This window comes from Thunnus maccoyii, chromosome 14 (assembly GCF_910596095.1).
Source record: "Thunnus maccoyii chromosome 14, fThuMac1.1, whole genome shotgun sequence".
NCBI classification, from domain to species: domain Eukaryota; kingdom Metazoa; phylum Chordata; class Actinopteri; order Scombriformes; family Scombridae; genus Thunnus; species Thunnus maccoyii.
Window position 1 is genome coordinate 9,066,030 of NC_056546.1, and position 19,837 is coordinate 9,085,866.

At 37.5% G+C, this 19,837-nt stretch overlaps 2 long non-coding RNA genes across 6 annotated transcripts in view; one reads left to right on the forward strand and one right to left on the reverse strand.

Moving 5' to 3' along the window:
- The window catches only part of LOC121911525, a 73,510-nt gene that overhangs the window by 40,804 nt on the left and 12,869 nt on the right, over nt 1-19,837 (forward strand). Inside the window, exon 4 of one of the 2 annotated variants that reach the window (XR_006099881.1) lies at nt 1,378-2,289. The exons of the other annotated variant lie outside the window; for it this stretch is intronic. This is a non-coding gene — a long non-coding RNA (uncharacterized LOC121911525). Of the gene's footprint in view, nt 1-1,377; nt 2,290-19,837 lie in introns of those variants that run through there. 2 annotated transcript variants of the gene reach the window in all.
- LOC121911526 overlaps nt 1,423-19,837 on the reverse strand; it is a 92,950-nt gene continuing 74,535 nt past the window's right edge. For all 4 annotated transcript variants that reach the window (XR_006099887.1, XR_006099886.1, XR_006099885.1 and 1 more), the window contains 2 exons: nt 17,317-17,404; nt 1,423-1,510 (listed from right to left, as the gene is read on the reverse strand). This is a non-coding gene — a long non-coding RNA (uncharacterized LOC121911526). The remainder of the gene's footprint in view (nt 1,511-17,316; nt 17,405-19,837) is intronic.

Here is a 19,837-nt window from a genome sequence, read left to right on the forward strand (position 1 = left end):
TAGTTGTTACTTAGAGTTATGTTGTAACTTATCTCCGTGGTGCAACCGCTTTCTGATCTGTGCAGCTCTTTTGTAATTTACCACTGTCTGTAATTTCTCAGTAGCATTTTGATGTCTTGAAACTACTGCACAGATTCACTGTAAACAGTAAGCTTTACGCTATATTCAGTGAGTGATAATGGTGGTGGGGTGATACGTTTGGGGGTGGAGGGTGGGAGGGTAGGGGGGGGGGGGTATGCTGCTCCCTATTTGTTTGGATCAGGTGGCCAATTCTTACACATTGCACCTTTAAAGGAATTCAGCTGATCAACTATGTACAAAGTCAGGAGGCTGAAATTTCAAATTATGTGATAATTAACAAACTGGTCATTGATATGTGTTCTGCATGTAAGTGACACAAAATCACCATAATTTGAATTAAGAACATGTCTTTTATGTGCCGAGTGAATTTTTAGACCTTTATTCCAGTCTTGACCTTAAATGATTATACAAAAATCCATTAGCATCAAGAGCATGAATTCATTGAATTTTAAGACAATAATAATAATGTTAAAGTTGATTCATTTTCAAGATACAGGCAAGGTGAATTATCTACAACACACAGAGAGAAAGAACAAATTCACTCAGTCAATAAGGGCCAGTGGAGATTATCTGTCTTTGCTGCAGTTTTGAAAAGTGTTTCTGCACAAATTTCACAAGTGTTTTTCAGACTTAAATGTTGAAACCAGAAGTTGGAGAGAATTAACCTGCCTAAATTTCTAAATCTTGACTAATGATAGCATTTAACTTTCACAACATGAAGAGTTATCGTACATTCGTAACTGGTCAGATTAGCTGTCAAAACACATAGTATTTGTGTGGCTGTGATGGCTGTCTCTAAAGTAACCTCTTAAGTTGCAGTGTGTGTTTTTCCAGATTTTAGATTTTAAGATAAAACAGCACATAAATGCTGTTTTATGCACTTAGAAATGCTAGATATTCACATGAAGGCAGGGCTAAATCTCAGAGTCAATGAGTAAGCTCTAAAAGGTATTAAGTAATATTTTACTTGTGTGTTACTTGGTGTGTTCACCACCAACCAGGATTTCAACAGCAGCACAATGACTTCACTGGGTGTGGAGATTTTTGCTCCAGAACAGCCCACAAGCCAGAAAGCCAAAAACCTCAGCACCTGGACAATCAACAAAACTACCAACCTCCTGCAGGTGTTTTATAGCAATTTGGTGCGATGCAACAATAAAAGTCTTACTTACTGCCCCTTCGAATCTCTTGAATTTGTTCTTCCTTTCAACATTTGAGCAAATTATTCCCCAAGACGAGTCCACATCGCAATTTTTGTTTGTTTTTTTTTGTTTTTTTTGTTGTTTTTTTTTGCAGAGAACCAGCAGCTGTGAACCACACCACAGAGCACCGCCTCCTCTGTTGCCGCCTGCGGTCACCGCTCACCAGCCCCCATCCCCATCTCATGATGATGATGTCATGACCCCAGACTGACTCAGCAATATCTTAACTGGAACAGAATGAGAGAAAAGCATTGTTAGGATACAGGAAAAAAAACAAACATGAAAAGCATGGAGAATTAATCTAAATGTTGGGAACACACATAAATATAAAAACACGAGGTGACACTGTGCATTAAGCGGTTATCGGGTATTATAGGGCATCGTTAGGAGCATTATAGGCCTACTGTGAGCAAATAAAAAACAGGCTGGAATGGCATTAACTATCAGCTTTTATTGCTTGCAAATAAAAATGTGTTTTTTTTTGCAAACCTGCAGAAAAGGAAACTCATTTCGGTTCCACAAAAATAGAGCTAAAAAATGTTTAAGAAAGCACCTAAACTATGACTAATCAACATTCCTCAGATTGCCCAGTATCGTCCGCAGGTCTTATAAATCAGATTAATAGTCTATGATATAATTATGGGATTAAAAACGATGCATGGTACATAGGATATTAAGCAATGAGCTGCTTGAGATAATATCTACAGTAGTTATTTGCATCACTGTTATGTTCCTGGCTTTACAAACACATGTATTAAAATCTGGAGTGTGTTGTTCTCCTTTTTTACACATTTTCAGCGACATGCTCAATTCTCCCACTGAGAGTTTGTTCTCTGACTGGCCTGTTGAAGGTTTCCTCTGCTTCTTTGCTAGAACTAATACTAATACTTGTGAGTTTTTTTCCTTGAGGTCTCAGATGGTATTGTAGGATAGATTTAGCCTGTTATTTCTATCAAACATGCTGTCAATTCAGATTTGGTAAGATCGTATTATGATTATCAGCAAACAAGTACAGCAGTATATAAAACTCAGTGTGCTTTTTAGATTTTTTTCCATGATATACTAAGCTAGGGTCTGCCAACAGGGTCTGAAAAATACAAGAGCGTATCCCACGTGAGGTCCCTAAGGTTTGCGACACTCAACTATTTTCTGATCAGAGTAAAAACAGGCTTGCATACGAGCATAATTACTGTCTACGCAAAAAGCAAGTTGGCAAATGTTAATATGTAATTTCTTCACTACAACACTGGTATTTAGTAAACATCTGTGTATACTGTCCTACGTCATTGTAAGCAGCTTTCTGATTTCCTGACAAACTTTCTGGCCGGTTTCTGGATCAGACTCTTGAAATGAAAGCTCACACACACACACACACACACACACACACACACACACACACACACACAGTACAAGGCACCATCGACGGAAACAAAGGAAATGTTGGGCTGATGTAGACTAAAAATACACACCAAGTTACAATCCAGAGATGATCTTCTCGCTCTTATTAAATCCTTAATCTTATTTCTTTTTCCTTCAACATTTTGTTCACAAATGCAATAAGAGAAAATACATTTAGGCACAAATGTTTAAAAAAAAACAAAAAACAGAAGTGCATTAGTATATTCTGACAAACTTTACATGAGAGCTGAAATAAAATAGTTGACCTGAGTGTTGTAAATGATCTTGATAACAAAATCATAACATAAGAACAAATAGATAGACCTTAGAAATGTATATAGCATATCTATATTCACTTTTCAACTATCTATTTTGTAGAAATCAAAAGTGAAATCTTTACACCACAAGAAAGAAAATGAAAAGCTGCACCCATAATTATTTTGTGAGAAAAAATCTCGTTCACCACCACTGTATCCGAGGCTACATGCACAGCTGACACATTGAACATTAAGCTATTAATCTAAATGTTAAAAAAAAAAAAAAAAGGAATGTAGAAAAGTATGTGAAGCAACACAATTCCTGCACTCTCATTGCCTTGAGAGCACTGACAGGAAGTGAGAATGTTTGGAGACCGCCTGAGTCACCTGCACAAAAACACACTCCCTGCAGAGGAAATGGACGACGTTAGCCACGTCAACACACAGTCTGCGACACTCTGGTGAAACCGATAAGAATGTCTCAATTTGTTTTCCACAGTTTGAACATCATCGTCGGCTCCTTCTGTCAAGGATTCATTACACACATACATACAGTCTCATGATAGTTTAAATATTCTCCTGTTAAATTTACTGCAGAGCCTGAAACCATTTAATCTGTAACACTCCTGTGATGCCAGCTCTTTTATTTATAGATTGCTTTTCATCTATTTACTTTGAACTTTCTACACTAAACTTGCTACATGTGTTTTTTGATAGACAGAACAAAGTTAAATGAGGCCTGACAGAATAACCCCCATGTCAATTAAAATTCCTGAAACCATAGTTTACATGAACATAATTTACAGCGTCAGATTTACTTAAAAGACTAATAATTAGGGTCACTTTGATTTGACCACACTTTGTTTAGTCATGATGGACTCTGTCTGCGCAGTATAAACAGATTAAAGCAGAATATTTTACTTTGAGGCTTTGCCTTACATTTTTGGCTCCACAACAAACAATACGACCTCCTCCCCACAGCTCTGCGCATCATTGGAAAGGATGAGACAGAAGGCTGTTTGCAGATATTTACACTTTAGGCTTTTAGCAGATGATATTCTGGAAATCTTATAGTGACTGCCATGTAAAGACAACACATGTCAGATGGTTTGACTGTGGATAAAACAAAGTATATGTTTGCTTTTTGCACAGTTTTGGACACAGAATATCACTCATCATATGCTGTGTTCATTTTTTAAACAGTCTTTTTAAATAATCTAAAGACATGACCTACAGTTAGCCCTTGTGACCACATGCATATACTCCTACTTTCCTGCAAAGGCTGCAGCATTTTAAATGCATTTTTAATGTCTAGTTGTGGTTACATTTTGCGCAACATGGTCATAATTATAGTTCATAATACATGCTCTCTCTACGTGTGGCTCATATCTTTTTTATTTATTCTGGTAAAGAGTATACAAATAAACCTATGGCTGTCTGGCATTGTGCTACAAACAGCATTGTGTATAGACAAACAAATGTATTCTGTAGTCTGTGATAGACACAATTAAAATCCACAAAAGGTTAAAAGAGCAACATTACACTACTCGAAAAACTGAATTATCTTGTGTGAATGCACACACCCACACACACACACGACAGGCTTGAAGACAAATCTCCCCAGTCATCTAAAAACACAACTGACAGGCTTTTCTCCTCAGGATGAATTTCTTTAGCCATATGAAAGTACCATAGATGGACAGCATGATTAAAGGCCTTGTGCAAAGTGTAAAAAGATAAATTACAGTCTTCCATTTATAACCCAGCATCTGTCCTCACACCGTAGCCATTTACACCAAGATGGTTTGAAATCTCTCATCTTTGACGCTGTTAATCATTCTGTTAAGAGCTGAGGAGAGAAATTACCTGGCTGCCCTTTAAGTGGAGTACCACTTAGTTTCAGACTCAAGATTATCGCTGTGAAAAGATGTTTCACTCCCACTCAGACTGGTTTTATGTTTGTTTTTTTGTTAACCTCAGTACAAGTGAGATATTAAGATATCTCTGTCAACAACAATGCGTGAAATCAGGTTCTCATGATGTGAAGACAAATATTTCAGAGATAAATTCTTAAATGTCACTAGTGATTTAGAAAAAAATTGCAAAGCCCAGAAGCTCAAACTGTTTAGTAAAGACACATCTGCAGCAGTATTCAAACTGTTACCACAATCAGCTACTCCTAAAAAGTACAGTCTACATAGTAAAGTCCTTACACAAGACAGTCAAGAAAAGGGGGATTTTACAGAGGTACCCATTCACTCCAGCGATGTATTTCACTCTGGACAAAGACAAATAACTATGATGAATAATTTACTGAACGGACAGGACCAGATTAACCAGTCTGATAGATGACTCAGTGCTTTGTCTTCCCCACCTGATAAAGTGGATCTGCATTTAGCCCTTACGGGGCAGCTTTAAACACTGTGGAGTACATTTATCGAAAAGAAACTGACATGATGCTTTAAAAGCTTGTAACCAATTATGTGTAGATATTTCACAGCAACAGCATCTCATCTCTGTACGTGCCTGCCTTCACATAGATGTGGATTTAATAAGACAAATCAGTAAAATATCAGAAAGAATTAGGTCCTAATGTTTATTTCCAATAATAGAATAAGTGCACAGCATGTAGGTTAGTGAAGCAGCATCCCCAGACTGCCAGCTCAAGCAATAATACAGGTGAATGTTCGATAAATTGAGGTTTGAAATTTATCAGAATAAAAGTTTGATGAGCCTTGAATCAAAATTGGAACAAAGTGTAAGTGTAAAATCTAATATATGGCAAAATGATTTTTGATAATGTGTAATAAAAGCATTCCCATCAAAGCTTTAAAGCTGCCTTTGCACATAATGTGCAAGTATTATTTTTCTGATCTTTGTGTTAATGTTGCATTTAATACATTTTTAATTTAAATTAGCAATTTTCTTGTATTAAATATTTGTAGCAATTCATTAACAGTGAAACTAGATACAAATGAATGCTTCCTTTTTTTTAAATTAAATTGATTGTGTTAATATTGGATTTTTCTTATTTTATTTTATTTATTTTTTTACTGCTGGCAATTGTGGCTTTGCAACTGTTTTGAAACTGATTTTTCTCACCTCTGTAGCCTAGAGACCGTTAAAAAAAAAAAAAAAAAAAGAGAAAGAGAGATCAAAAAAAAGGGAGGGAGAGCTTCATTGTCTTGTTGTGTTACACCGTATATGTCTTGTTATGTATTATGTGATTGCAGGGGTGTGCAGCACTTTTTTGCACTAGTGCACCACTGCATTGTCTTGTCAGTGTGGTATGTTTTTGTCCATGTATTGTATTGTCATGTATTGTTTGATTGCAGCTCTGCATAGCACTTTTGCCCAAGACAAATTTCCTTCGGGACATTAAAGTTGATCTCATCTCATCATAGTTGTCAGAAATCCCAACTCAAAAGTAGAACACAGATGATAAAGTTTTCCACTGGGCTACTCCAAATAAAGATATGCAAGATTATACTCAATGAAAATTAGCATCCCATGCTAATGGGTAACTTCTAATGAGCATTTTAAGCTACCATTAGCTTGTTTCTTTGGATGAGAAATGGCAACACTGTTCAGACTAGTAAAAAAAAAAGGTAGTTAAAAAAGGCAAAGTGTAAAATAGCAAATATTGTGAATCCTGGATCCCTGAACTAACTGAAAAAGGCAACCTTTCAACAAAACATATCTGTTAGCTAATTAGTGTTTAATTAATTACCTTGCTGTCCATCCAATTTCTAACTGGCTAATTGAGCATGTAGGTTAGTTAGCCTGTTCCCCTTTCAAGATCATTAAAATTAAATAAAAAAAAATAAAAAAAAACTTTACTAAAAAAAAAAAAAATAATAATGTCATTTGTATACCTTTCTACATTTATCCAAAAATCTATTTTATGTATTTTGACCAGTGCTCCTTATTTGTCTTTAGGGTTTTCCATTTAGCTAACTTGAACTAACCCTTACATTTGTGCAGCTGAAGCTCTTCTCAAACACTCTACACACCGTAGTAAGTGTGAATACAAATTGCAGTATGGTTAAAGATCACGAGTTACGCAGTGGGATTTCTCCACTCGGTGAATCAGCCTATTCATTATTGCTGAAAGAAGATTAACCAGTTTGATGGATGAGTAAATGTTTTGTCTTGTCGCCCCTTTTGATGAAGTGGAAACCTGCATCAGCGTTGAGCAGGCTGCGGAGTACTTATCACCGGCTGTATGTATTGGCTGGGGATCAAAGGTGAAGGCATGGGACTTGACTGGCAGTCCTCTTCTTCGGAGTAAATGATTCATCTGACATTTGTACTGAACATCACTGTTATTGTGGATGAGTTAAGTAAGATATACACCTATAATCAAACAAATCTAACCTTCATAAAGATTACACTGTTCAGTTTTTGTTGAAACAGTTTGAGAGATTTAACGTCACAGTCATTTCGGAGGCTGCAGGTTGTGGTACTGTTTAAATAATATTGTATAGATTTATGTAATATATATAAAAATATAAGAAACACCTCTCAGTATAACACAATACATTTCAGCAGCAGCACAAATTAGTCTCCATGATAGCCATAGTGTTGAATCAACACTCTTAAACACTGCAAAATTATAACCTTGATAAAGGAATAACTGTGGAACTATATAGTAATATTAAACTGCATTAGTTGTACTTTGGTGTCCCTAATAAACTGGCAATTAGTATTTTTTTCTGAATTTATTTTAGATAGATTTTGTGTATCACCTTATTTTAGTAATGTTTATTAGGGTGATTTACATAATTTAATTAGTGTAATTACACAGTATATGTTTTCTATTTTACGGCATAAAACATTGTAGTGATGTGTTTGTTGTTAGTGTGCTGTTGTCCTACTGTTGCAGCGGACTTTGAAGGGGACATGAAATGAATTTAAAAAGTTGTTTAAATCGCAGATATGACAAATTTATTTTCCTAATTTCTACCAAGCTAACAAGCTAGTGAGTCACCATTTTGGAGTGACATCATTGCCTATGTAACAGGGTTGGTTGGTTCCGTTGACAGGTGACGACAGTGAAGCATTTCTGAACCAAGTTGGACACACACTTGTTTGGAAACAGAGGAGGATGAACTTGAAAGGCCTGTTGAGCCTGTGATAAGTCCTGTTGCATATATGCATTCCAGCCGATATGACGTGGGAAACCAGCAGTGGAGTCAGTACGTAACAGCTGACCTATCGGATGTTTAGCACTGAACATTAAATACAAAGTATTAATTACTGTTAGATCCTGATCAAAGCTACTGCTGCTGTGCCACCTGTGTAAATGCACACGTCACTCTCAAATTAAAGATGTTTATCGTTTCTGCTGCTGTGTGATGCTGCAGGCATTTAATGAAGTCAAAGGAAAGAATCTGATGCAGCCAGATGTGGACAACAAACAGAACATCAGTACTGATGTTTCTGCAAAATCCCGGATTACATTCAGTGACATCTGAACGACATTATTGTAAGATTCATACATTCATGAAACACTTTTCAGATCTGCCAGAGTCACATTAATAGCTGTATTCTGATGGGCATTTCAATAGTTTACGTAATACAGTAGATGTGATACTATAGAGAAGTAAAAGAAGCAAAATACAGTTGGTGATGAGCTCTGTGTGTACACACCTCTGCTGACTAAAGCCACAAAACTGTGGCATTTGTGCACTCTGCAATTTTCATTATGGACCAATCTCTGTGCTGAAAGGTGGAGAAAAGCCTGAAACACTGGAGACAGCTGCAGAAACCGCTCCACTCACTGTAAAAAGTAACTTTACTGCCTGTAATACATCCATGGCATGTATGCGTCTTATGTGCAGCACCATATCCCCCCTCCCTCCCTCTGATGCTCCATGTTAGGTTCCGCTCTGTTAAATTAAAATACCAGTTTTGAGGACCAGAAATATGCGGTGCTCGGCTCAAAAAAAAATTCAGCACTGGAGCAGTTGCAGCCCGCAGGACCTACAGGACGGACCCAAAGCTTTGGCACTGCGCTCACAGCTGCTGTGTTCACTGTTGCTGGCTGACATGAACAAAAACGAGCCGCAGCAGGTTTTCTGTGAATGATACACATCCAGTGTGTTTTGGAGTCGGTTTAACTCTTTAATATTTAATATTGAGGGAGCAAATTAACTTTGTTTCAGATTTACAGCTTTTTGGGGGAATCTGATGTCCATATATAATTGAAAAGTAATACACACCAAGGGTTGTAGTGAGGTGCTGATCACTGGAAGCAGACTCAAAAGCAGGAAAAAAGCTGGTTCCATATGTATTTCTCTTTTATTTGGATAATGTTTCAGCCCTCAGGCCTTCCCCAAGATCAACAATCCCGATTGTTGAAACGCTTGAGGGCTGAAACATCATTCAAATAAAAGAGAAATAAATATGGAACCAGAGTGTGCAACACTTTTTTCCTGTTTTTGGAATCTAATGTCCAGTCAATTATAAATATTAGGGGGGGATTTCCATGTTTCATTTATTAGGGGGGGGGGGGGGGCGTAAACATGAATCCTATGCTGCAGAGATGCTATGGAAATCTTTAGGCTAGGGGACGTGTGTCAGACTGTATGTCGGAGTGGGGGGGTTCATGAGTACTGCTGTTTGGAGTGAAAGATGTGTCAATGAGAGAGAGACTCTGTGAAACTTTAGGCTAACATGCAGTTAATGATAATGATATCAAATAGCTATGTTTCTGTGACAGATGTTTGTGAATACTGTTTTATTGGTATGAGCATAGTTAATGTCTTAGTACCTGCCTCCCAACCGCTTGCACACCAGAGACTTCTGCCAGCCGAGCCGGCTAACTTCCAGTTTAACCTTCTGCTAACTTCAATGGGGAAATTCTGATAGTGAAACGAGTCATTTTGTGGCTGTTGTGACGCTCAAAAAAATGTATCCACCATTTTACAGCCACTCCTTTTCCCATGATTGTGTGCTGGAAAAATGCTTTTTGGGCCCCTGTTGGACCCGGAAGTTGTAATTACACGGTTTGGCCACTATGTCAAATTGCCTTCAAAGCCTGGCGCACTTCCTGGGGGTTTGATATACGTAGATGCCATATTGACTGGTTCGGCCTGCTGCTGTCATACGTCAACGTCACCGCCATATCGGACCAGGCAAGACTGGCCTACAAATACAAGTAAATGGGGAAGCTGTGGTTTTTCTGGATAAAAAGCACAATAACATTTACAGTTCTCAACAATGTTGATGAGTCGTTTTTGTATTCAACGGTTTATGATTTACGTGGAATAGAAAAAAAGTTTTGATTTTTTTTTTTTTCCCTTCAGCTTGAAATATACTAAATAGCTATCAGCTAAATCCACAACACATTAAATGTTTACCATTACTATCTACAGCATCCTCAAGTACAATTAAACCCACCTGTGTCGCAGGACAGTCTGCACTGTCGTCCATCTTAAAAATCGACTAGATCTTTCTAGACCTGCAGGGGAATGATCGCAACAGAACCATCTGCCCTCTGATTGGACATATTGACTACGTTTGAACCAGTCGGACTCAGCTGTAAAAACAGGGTCAAAATTTGTACTGGTAACTTCAGTGTCACACGCAGTGTGGGAACTTTTAGCGCTGCATTTCACACACTGTTTTTTGCTTTCAATCTGTAGGCAGGTGTACACGAAAGCACTTAGTTTTTCTCAGTGTTTTTGTTTAACCTCATCACTAATATAACTAATATCCATAGATTTAATTAACATATTTTCACAAAATTTCTCATGTAGACTTTTCTCACAGGTTTACAAAGGTTGACAACTCCTCCTTCTCCTCCTACTCCTACTCCTCCGTTTCCATCTTTCTGCGTTTATCTTTCACTATCTTAATCTTTCACTGTCTGTCTTTCACTATCTCCATCTTTCACCATCTATCTTTCGCTATCTCTATCTTTCACTTTTTCTACTGCTGTTATCTGTTGAACCCAGCCAAACTAACCAACCCTGTGACATCACAGGTCGTAGTAACGCAAGATGCTGGCACCCTTGTCACGAAAGATATAACAGGGCTTCTTTTTTCTTTTATACGTTTACATTTGTCATCTTTCTTCTATAATTGTTGATTAGAGTGGAAATCCATTTAGTAAATAATGTCAACTTGATTCACTGCTTCATATCCACTGTAAAGTAAACACGCTCTTACTTTACCCCACAACCTATTATATTTATATAAATATTTTTTTTATTATTAGTGTCTCATGTTACTGTCTTACATGTTACATACAACTACCAATAACTCTTTCATAGGCTGGTAGACAAGTTGACATGTCAGAGGTGTAAACACTAAAATGAACAATGTTCTATTTAGCTTCAGTTTCAGAGTCCTGCTATTGTGCATGATGGCTCACTGTCACGACTCACTCACCGGGACACTTAAATAGAACAGAGCTATCTCTTCTGCCTCCAAAAAGTCTGGACTGTATCTTACCCATCCCATCCCTTACACTTCCAACAGCACCAGCCATAAGACTACTTTATATGCACACACACACCTACACTCAACACTAGCCACTTTGTACATAACACTACAAACTGCTGCTAATTACTCATCCTGTGGATGGCATATTATTTTCACATCTTTAAGCTTTATGCAGTATATTTGTCTTATTTGCACTGTACTTCATCAATCATTACTGTTTTTTGTTCTTGATCTGCACCTTGTTTAATCGGCCCCTCAACCCCCAGCTTAGCTTAACTTGTAAATATTTAAATACTAAATTATTTTAGTATTTTGTTTTATCCTAGTATTTTTAAACCCTTGTTGTTGTGTTTTAGTACTTGTATATGCCAACACCGGGGTCTGAGAGACACAGCACTTCAATCCTCAATGTCCTGTATATATATGGCAGAATTGACTTTGATTTAATATCATTATTAACACCTGTGCTTTTCCTACTATGACAAGTCAAAATGTCTGCTGTGAAAGAGGCCAATATGCACATGTGAGTACTGTATTAAGATAGCCTTAAAAAATGTGAACCTATTGTTTGAGGTGGACAAATTAGTCAGGACAAAACAAATCAGTTTAGAGTAACAGTGAGTTATTTACTTTCCCGTTTAAGCAGCTCTTTATCTTACATTTCACGGGAGAAGGAGTTCATTTGCTGACTGGAGAGATGAATGTAGAGATAAAATGGCTGAGCTAGAGACCAAAGCCAGATGCATAAATTTGTGTAGATTCATGATTAAAACTGTGTGCACACACAAAGCCAGAAATATTCATACATATTCTTTTCGTAGGATTTACAAAGCTGTGCGTAGGCAAGGTTGTGTTTTATAAATGTCAGTAATTGTGGAACTGGGCCCACGTGCAACGAGCCTCATTTCCACTCCCACAATTATCCATAAATGGATGAAGACCCCACCCTTAACCAGCTGTTTTCATATTAATATGCTGTCGGCTCCATCAGTCTGTGCACCTGTCAATGAAACAAAGGAGAAAGAAGATGTGCAGTTTCACAGATTGTGTTTCACCGGCGCCAGAACAGCTGTCATCACGCACGGCCATGCAGCTCTTTATAGCGTCCATATCATTAATTCATCACATGGACCTGTAAACCATCGTCAGCAGTGATATCTCAGAAATTTAAATCAATGATTAGCTTGTAGCGCTCCTAAACCGACTTTACGCCGACACAACTAAGGACACAATAAGAAGAATATTAACGGCAAAATACAATGTTGACTCCTATGTAAATTAAAAGAATAATAGAATGAATCACAAAAATGATTAATTAATATTATGTTTGTAAATGTGTCTTTTACTGGCATTTTACAGATCTCTGTTTAAACGCAAAAAAACAAACAAAAAAAATCACACAGTCACTGCAGCTGGTTGTGAACTTAATGTTTTAGAAGATTAAAAGATTCCTTCTCTTATCTTACATTTCATCTCCACCTCATCATATCAGCCTCAGATCGCTCCAGAAAAACATGTACGCCTGGTCTGAAGGTGAGGTGCGCACAGACTTACCGCACATGCTGTGTTTATAAATACCAGCTTATGTGCAGGAAATGGCGTATGCATGGTTTTTGTGTGTGCACATCGTTTGTGCATCTGGCCCATGGACGATAGAGGTGGGACATTTGCCACAAATTGTGATGTGCTCTCTCTCACACACACACACACACACACAGACACACAAACACACACACAGCTGTCAAAACAAATCTAGGAATAGAGGCTCTTTTACACAGGAGTTTTAAGAGGGAAAATGGACGTCTGCTACTTTGTGTGTGTGTGTGTGTGTGTATGTGTGTTTGGCCAAGCAGCCGTGTCAGGACTGAACAGGGAAGACAACTGGAAACAGTCATGCTGCACTTTAAGTTTCCACTCAGTGAACACACAGATGCATGCAGGCTCTCACGCAAACACACTGAAGTGAGTCAGTTAATTAAATATCATCGCCGTTGGACTTCTACTTTCATATCTTGAGGGCTGATGTGTACTGTATACTCCATCTTAGTGAAGGACTCCTCTAACTAAGCCCCCACCTACTGTACTGACAGACTGCGGAAGGCAGACATATTGTCAATGCTTTCATTTTGTTAACTCATTTGGTATAATATGAAACTCCTGAAATTCCTGTAATCCTATTAATCAACTTTTTTCATTTTTTAAGTATAGAACATATTTCAGTCCTCGCATTTTGCATAAAATGAAGTTATGCCCTCAAACTGCACCCTGTGCACACAAAACACTTTGGGTGTGTGGATTTCTAGAAGAAGGTTGGTGTTGACATGTGATCTGCATCTGGATACATTATCTGGATAATGACATCTGCATGAGCCTTTGCAGTTACCAAGCTTTTTTTTTTGCAAGAGAAGACTACTGCTACCATTACTACTTGTAGCTTTTGCCCAGCTTGCTTGCGCTGGCAGGAAGAGGCAGATTTCGGACCTTTCAAGTTGCCGGGTGGATTTTCTTTTTGTGAGTATGGTCATGCTGTACAGATTGCATTTACACCTGGCTGACATCCAATACATTTTTATTTATACAAGTAGGATATCCAGATACAGATTGCATGTTAATTCAAAGTGTAAATGGGGTCTATAGCTGGCAAACATACAGTCCAAACCATTTTCTTAATCATCAGTGGTCTTCTTATTTAATTACAGCTCCACCTTGGAGCTCTGTGTCAAGCAAAGGTGTACTGGTCCTTTAAACCTGTAACCCCACAAAATGTGAGTCACTGGGCTGACGAAAGCAGTAATTGATCACATTCAATGGTATTGTCTACATGCACGCATTGACGTGACAACTTCCAACGGTGAGTAAGACAAACGTGAGATGAAACATACCAATACATCTTACATCTGACATGTGTTCCAATAAACTAACAGCACACCACGAGCAACTGTCGTCTTTAGACACACGGGCAACTTGATAACACTTAAAACTGTGATGAAGGTGTAAACATGTTGCGACTGGTCTTTATTAAACCCAGTCGAGTCAAGAGAACTCTAGATATGTTACTGTGAGAACAGTGAACTCCAGCCAAGGCAATAATCACAGTTACATAATCAGAGTGAAGTTTATGTGTGTCTTGCTTTTCATTTAATGTCACTTTATTTCTCTTCTTTATACAAAATAAAAAGGGCTACATCTGGTAACCCTCTCAGTAAATACAATAATCATCTAACCTTGACAAAAGTCCCGTGTTTGCTGTACTTTCAACTCACTCTCAGTTTTTAAAAAAATACTTTGTCCCTTTGATTTATAGTTCTTGGCACACCTCTGTTGCCAGGCAGTCTCTCTGCAATGTATAAAGATCCCAAAAATCCATTTACATACACACACACACACACACACACACACACACACACACACACACACAAAATAACGTATGAGCTGCCAGGGGTCACAGCTCCCCCAGTCTGACGCTATGACGCTTACTGATCATCAGGACTTTGTGATGAATGGATGTTCTCCACTTTCACTAATTAATCTGAGCGGCTGCAGTTGCACTCACTGTCAGTCATCCAGCACGAGAAGAGTTGAGTCAACAGTAGGGAGGAAAGCAGAGGGAGTGGAAGGAGGAGAGAAAACGGGCGGAGAATGTGGCAAAAGATTTGCTGTTTGGTGTTAATGAGAAGTTTGCAGTTTGAGTGGTTTGTTTGTGCTTGTTTGCTGGCAGTTGCAGTGAAAAAATAACCCAATGATCTACCACCAGTTCAACTGAGCATATCTTTTGCAAACTGGCCTCTATATATATATATATATAAAACAAGTGTAGGGCATTTCCATATTATTAAAATAGCTCACAGGTGCTAGCATGCTACATTTACAGTAAGGGATCCATGAAGCTTCTTTAAAATATCACTGCACTGAATGGATGTTGCGAAGTCATTCTACTTTACAGTGCAACAGAGTTTTCTCTCAATGTTTCAACTCCTCGCTAAAGTTCAAATTAAATCACCCGATTTAATTCTAATTATTTTTATTTATTTATTTGCATTTTGGCTACAGGACCTTAACATTTTTTTGATCCTGTCATTTGCTCCACAAGACATATTATGGATGCAGTACAGAGGTGAAAAATTAGAAAATTTAGCAAATGGCTGCTACAGAGCTACACTACCCATATTATTCTCATATTAAATGGTGACACTAAGGTCTGGATCACCTACTATAACCTCTACCTAAAGTCATCCATTACACAGTCCCATCTCACAATAGAGACATTAGATTGCAGCCACAGTTACACTTTACTGAGTCTAATTTCCTATGAAAGATGCTGCATAAATTACAATTGATTTGAACTGACTTGAGTTCACGTCTTGGACATCCTTAGAAACTCAAACAATAGATCAGCTGATGAAACAGGAAGTCTGAATGGGAAACGCCCTGTTTCTGTCCTTGAGCAAGGCACATAGACTCTGTTGTCCCAGTTACAACTGTGGTCATACTGGTGTGTGTGCAGGGTTTCACTGAGAAAGGATGTTTACAGACACCCACTAAAGAAATACAGAGTATCTGCAGGTCTTGTAAAGGTTTAAAATGCATTGGATTCAGTTTTCTAAAAAAAAAAAAAAAGAAGGTATTAAAAAGTCTTAAACATTTTCTCTTGCCTGCCATAGACCTTAATATTAGTTATCACTTTTTAAAGAGATAACTGTCAGGAGAAGTCACACACTTGTAAACTGAGAGTAGGATTATTTTGACAGTGGGTTATGCTGCAGGAAGCTCTTTAATCCTTTTTTGTGAGGTTTCAGTCAGCAACAGCAGACCGGTAACAAACACTGTCACCACTGCTAGCTGCAGTAGCTCAACTTACAATAAAAAAGTGCACATTTTAGCAAAAACTTGAATTAATAAATTCAAATCATTTTTCAATTGGTTTTCATCCATCCATTTTCTGGGTCCAGGTTAAATTAATTTAACTCTATCATTAGAAATTATTGTTGTATACTACTGGGGAGTACTGAAAAAAATGTGATATAATTATAAATAATTCAAGGTCTGCTAGTCTTCCATCATACTTTCATACTCTGGACAGCTCAACAGTAAAACAGGTATTAAATAGCTGTCTATGTGGAATTAAAAACGTATCTTAAACTGAACTCCGTGAACTGTAGGAGCATTTTTTTTATTTTCCTGAGTTATTTTTTACAATACACTTCAAATGTCAAACACTTGACAAGAGTGAGATTATACTGAGCTGTAATATTTGAACTGAAACTGAGCAAAGCTGAGTAATGACATCAGCGTGGGTTGTACTCTCTTTACTGAGAGCTGAAGAAGGTCGCGTAAGGTAATGTTGGGTTGAGTAGTAAACATGTACTGGGCCATAGGTCAAAGGCTCCTTGTGTTTTTGATATTAATATTGATTTGTAAGATCTCGACTGCACACAGCAGGAATCATTAGGGATTATGTAAGATAAACATGTTTGACAATATCATTATTATTACCACTACATTTAATTTTCATCACACAACAAACAACATCTACAGACTTACAAACATACACACCCCATATTAAAAAAAACAGAACAAAAATCAAGGAAGAAACGACCGCAAAAAGAAAAAAAAAAAGCCAGATAGAAAGATAAATACATGAATGTTTCAGCCTATCGTTAAAGAGAGAGCATGTGGTGAAGAATTGCAAAACTAGATATCACGCAGCAGGGACTTCACTAACAAGCGGGAGAGTTAAGGTGTCTAATAATTGGTACTCTCAAAGTTTTCATGAAAACCATGTATGTTGCTTCGAAGCCTCTCAAGTTGTATCCCTGAGTCCAGTTCCCTAAACCATCTGGAGAAACAAGGACTAACATGTTTGATATTATTAACAAGGTGTTGATCCGACTGCCAGAACAGTAGTGTACAAATTTCTTAACTCCTACCATTTGAGCTTTTCTCAGGTGGTTTCCCTCCGGTTGTCAGGATGGATGAATGTGGTGGAAATCATCCTGATAGCGCTGTGCTTTAGCCCTGCAAAAGAAGAAAAAAAGAAATCAGTTTAAACATGTCTTTTAGCCAAGAATGTTCCTAAAAACATTTTTTCAAAAAAACCAAGTGTCGCTTTACAAGTACAAGCATCACCCAGAGGACACTGCACTGGAAAGACATCTTCTAGTTTTTACTATCCTAACATCTAGTTGGATGCATTTTCTTGCATTCGCTTGGTGTTGTAGGGGTAAATCAGTCCCTGAGCTGAATGAAAAAGCATCAGTGCTGAATAGCGACAGTTCAAACTCTGGAGCATCTAAAAACATGTATGCACAAGACAAAATTGCATAAACAGTTTTTGAAACCAATTCATAAAGCTTTGTGTTATACAGTATTTGTAGTGTTACACCTCTCTGTGCACAGGTGAACAAGCTTACTGTAATACCTAAAACTACAATTATCTGTAAATTACACATCTGTTCAGTCTTGATTGGACATAAACAGGCTTGTTCTGTCCTTTGTTTGGCATCAGTAATGTCTGAGGCATGCACTGTGCCATAACGTCTATCCATTACACACCATGAATCATACGAGTCTATTAGTTATGAAAAAATGTATGGGCTGTAGTAAAGTAGCAGAGTTAGTAGAAAAAGGGAAGTTCACACATTTTTTTTTAAATGTTATTGAATGGATTTCTGCTGAGAAGTGATGTACTGACGAGGCTAAGGCTTCAAATAAAATGGTGCCCTAATTCTCTCATTGATGTTATCATTTTCTTTGGTGCAATAACATATCACATTGACTCACACGCGTCTCTGTGTGAATGGTGCAAAGTTTGTGGTGTGGTACGCACACACGCACGCATACACTCACAGCACATTCTTATTGAGAAAAACCTGTTTCCGTGCAAAACAGAACCGCATTCTTAATTTGTGCACGCATCAGTTATTTGTTCATTTTTCACAGAAAAGTGAACTGCTTCCACTTCTGTACAGCATTTTCTTCATCAATCTGAGATACCAGAATGCCCTCATCACTGGAATCAATCATCTCATGTTAACCACTGAAAGATGCTGGATGACTACACCTTGTTTCATAATCAAATGAAACATACATGTTTGCAAAATATACTATATAACAACAATATATTAAGATTATGATGTGTTAAGTTCTCACACCCTTCAGCTAAAGCTTTACATTTCTTTAATAACAGAAATATTAATAACAGAAAACATTGTGAATTTTAAAATCTGGATCAAAATCATCACATTAAAAATTGTTTTGTTTTTTTTTTTCTATCCAAGTAAGTGCTGTAATTCATGACGAAATAGCAAAACATCTTCTCTGGAAAAACAAATAGATTTTGATCTGCACTACTTGACTTCAGGCAAACGTTTTTTGGAAGACTGTAAACAGGTTTTCGAGGTATCAAACTTTAAACATGCCCTGAAAACAAACACACCCTTGATGGAGGTAAAACGTCATGCAAATGTATAATATATATTTTTAATAATTTCCACAGCACTTTTAGAAAAGCAGAAAAGTTTTCACTAACTTTTCTACATGTTTTAAGACCATTGGACCCTGGTTTGTGTCTGTCTCACAGCAAAGCTCACTCTGTTCATGTGTTAACAATTAAAAAATTGTTTGACGCATGAGACAATGTCTGAAAAGCCATCCCACACACAGCAGATAGATGCAAAGAGGCTTTTGTGTGGGCAGCATTTTGACTAAACCTAAAGCCTGTTTCTGCATGTGTGTGTGTGTGTGTGTGTGTGTGTGTGTGTGTGTGATAGTGAGAGAGGGGTGGGTGGTCAGCTTTTCATCTGTCCCATCTAATCTTTCATTTTTTTAGAAAAGGATATATTTATTAAAAATTAATTTCAGTGTTATTTATTATCCTTTCATTTGTATCTTTTCCCACTTTTCCTTTGAATTTGGATGCCGTTTTTCCTCAGGGACTCATAATAAAAATAAAAATATCACTGTTGCATCATTATGTCTCTTTGCACTCTGCAGAAAACTGTTTCCCTAAATAAAACTTCAGTCTTCTAATTTACAATCGCTAATTTACATTTTACATTCACCACTTTATTTTCATTATTTATTGCTTTTTATTTGTGCTTGCAGCTGTAAAATCCACCTGCCTTGTTCTTACATGTTTCTACATTAACAAAATATACAGGAGATATTCAATATGGATATATACAACACTATTTTCACCTCTCACTGTCTCCCTCTCTGTCAAATTTACTGTACATTTTGTATCTTTTGTTCCTGGGAAAACAAACAGGCTTGAATTTCCAGTTTTCTTCTTCTTTTCTTTCCCCGTCTCATGCTTTCTCTCTCTCTCTCTGTGTTTCTCCTTCCCACGCTTTTGTGGACAGACAGTCAGGTGATGAAACAACAATTTTGCCAGGGGGGGTCACTGTCTGCATCAGCACACACTGTACATCACAGCCATTCTTATGAGGA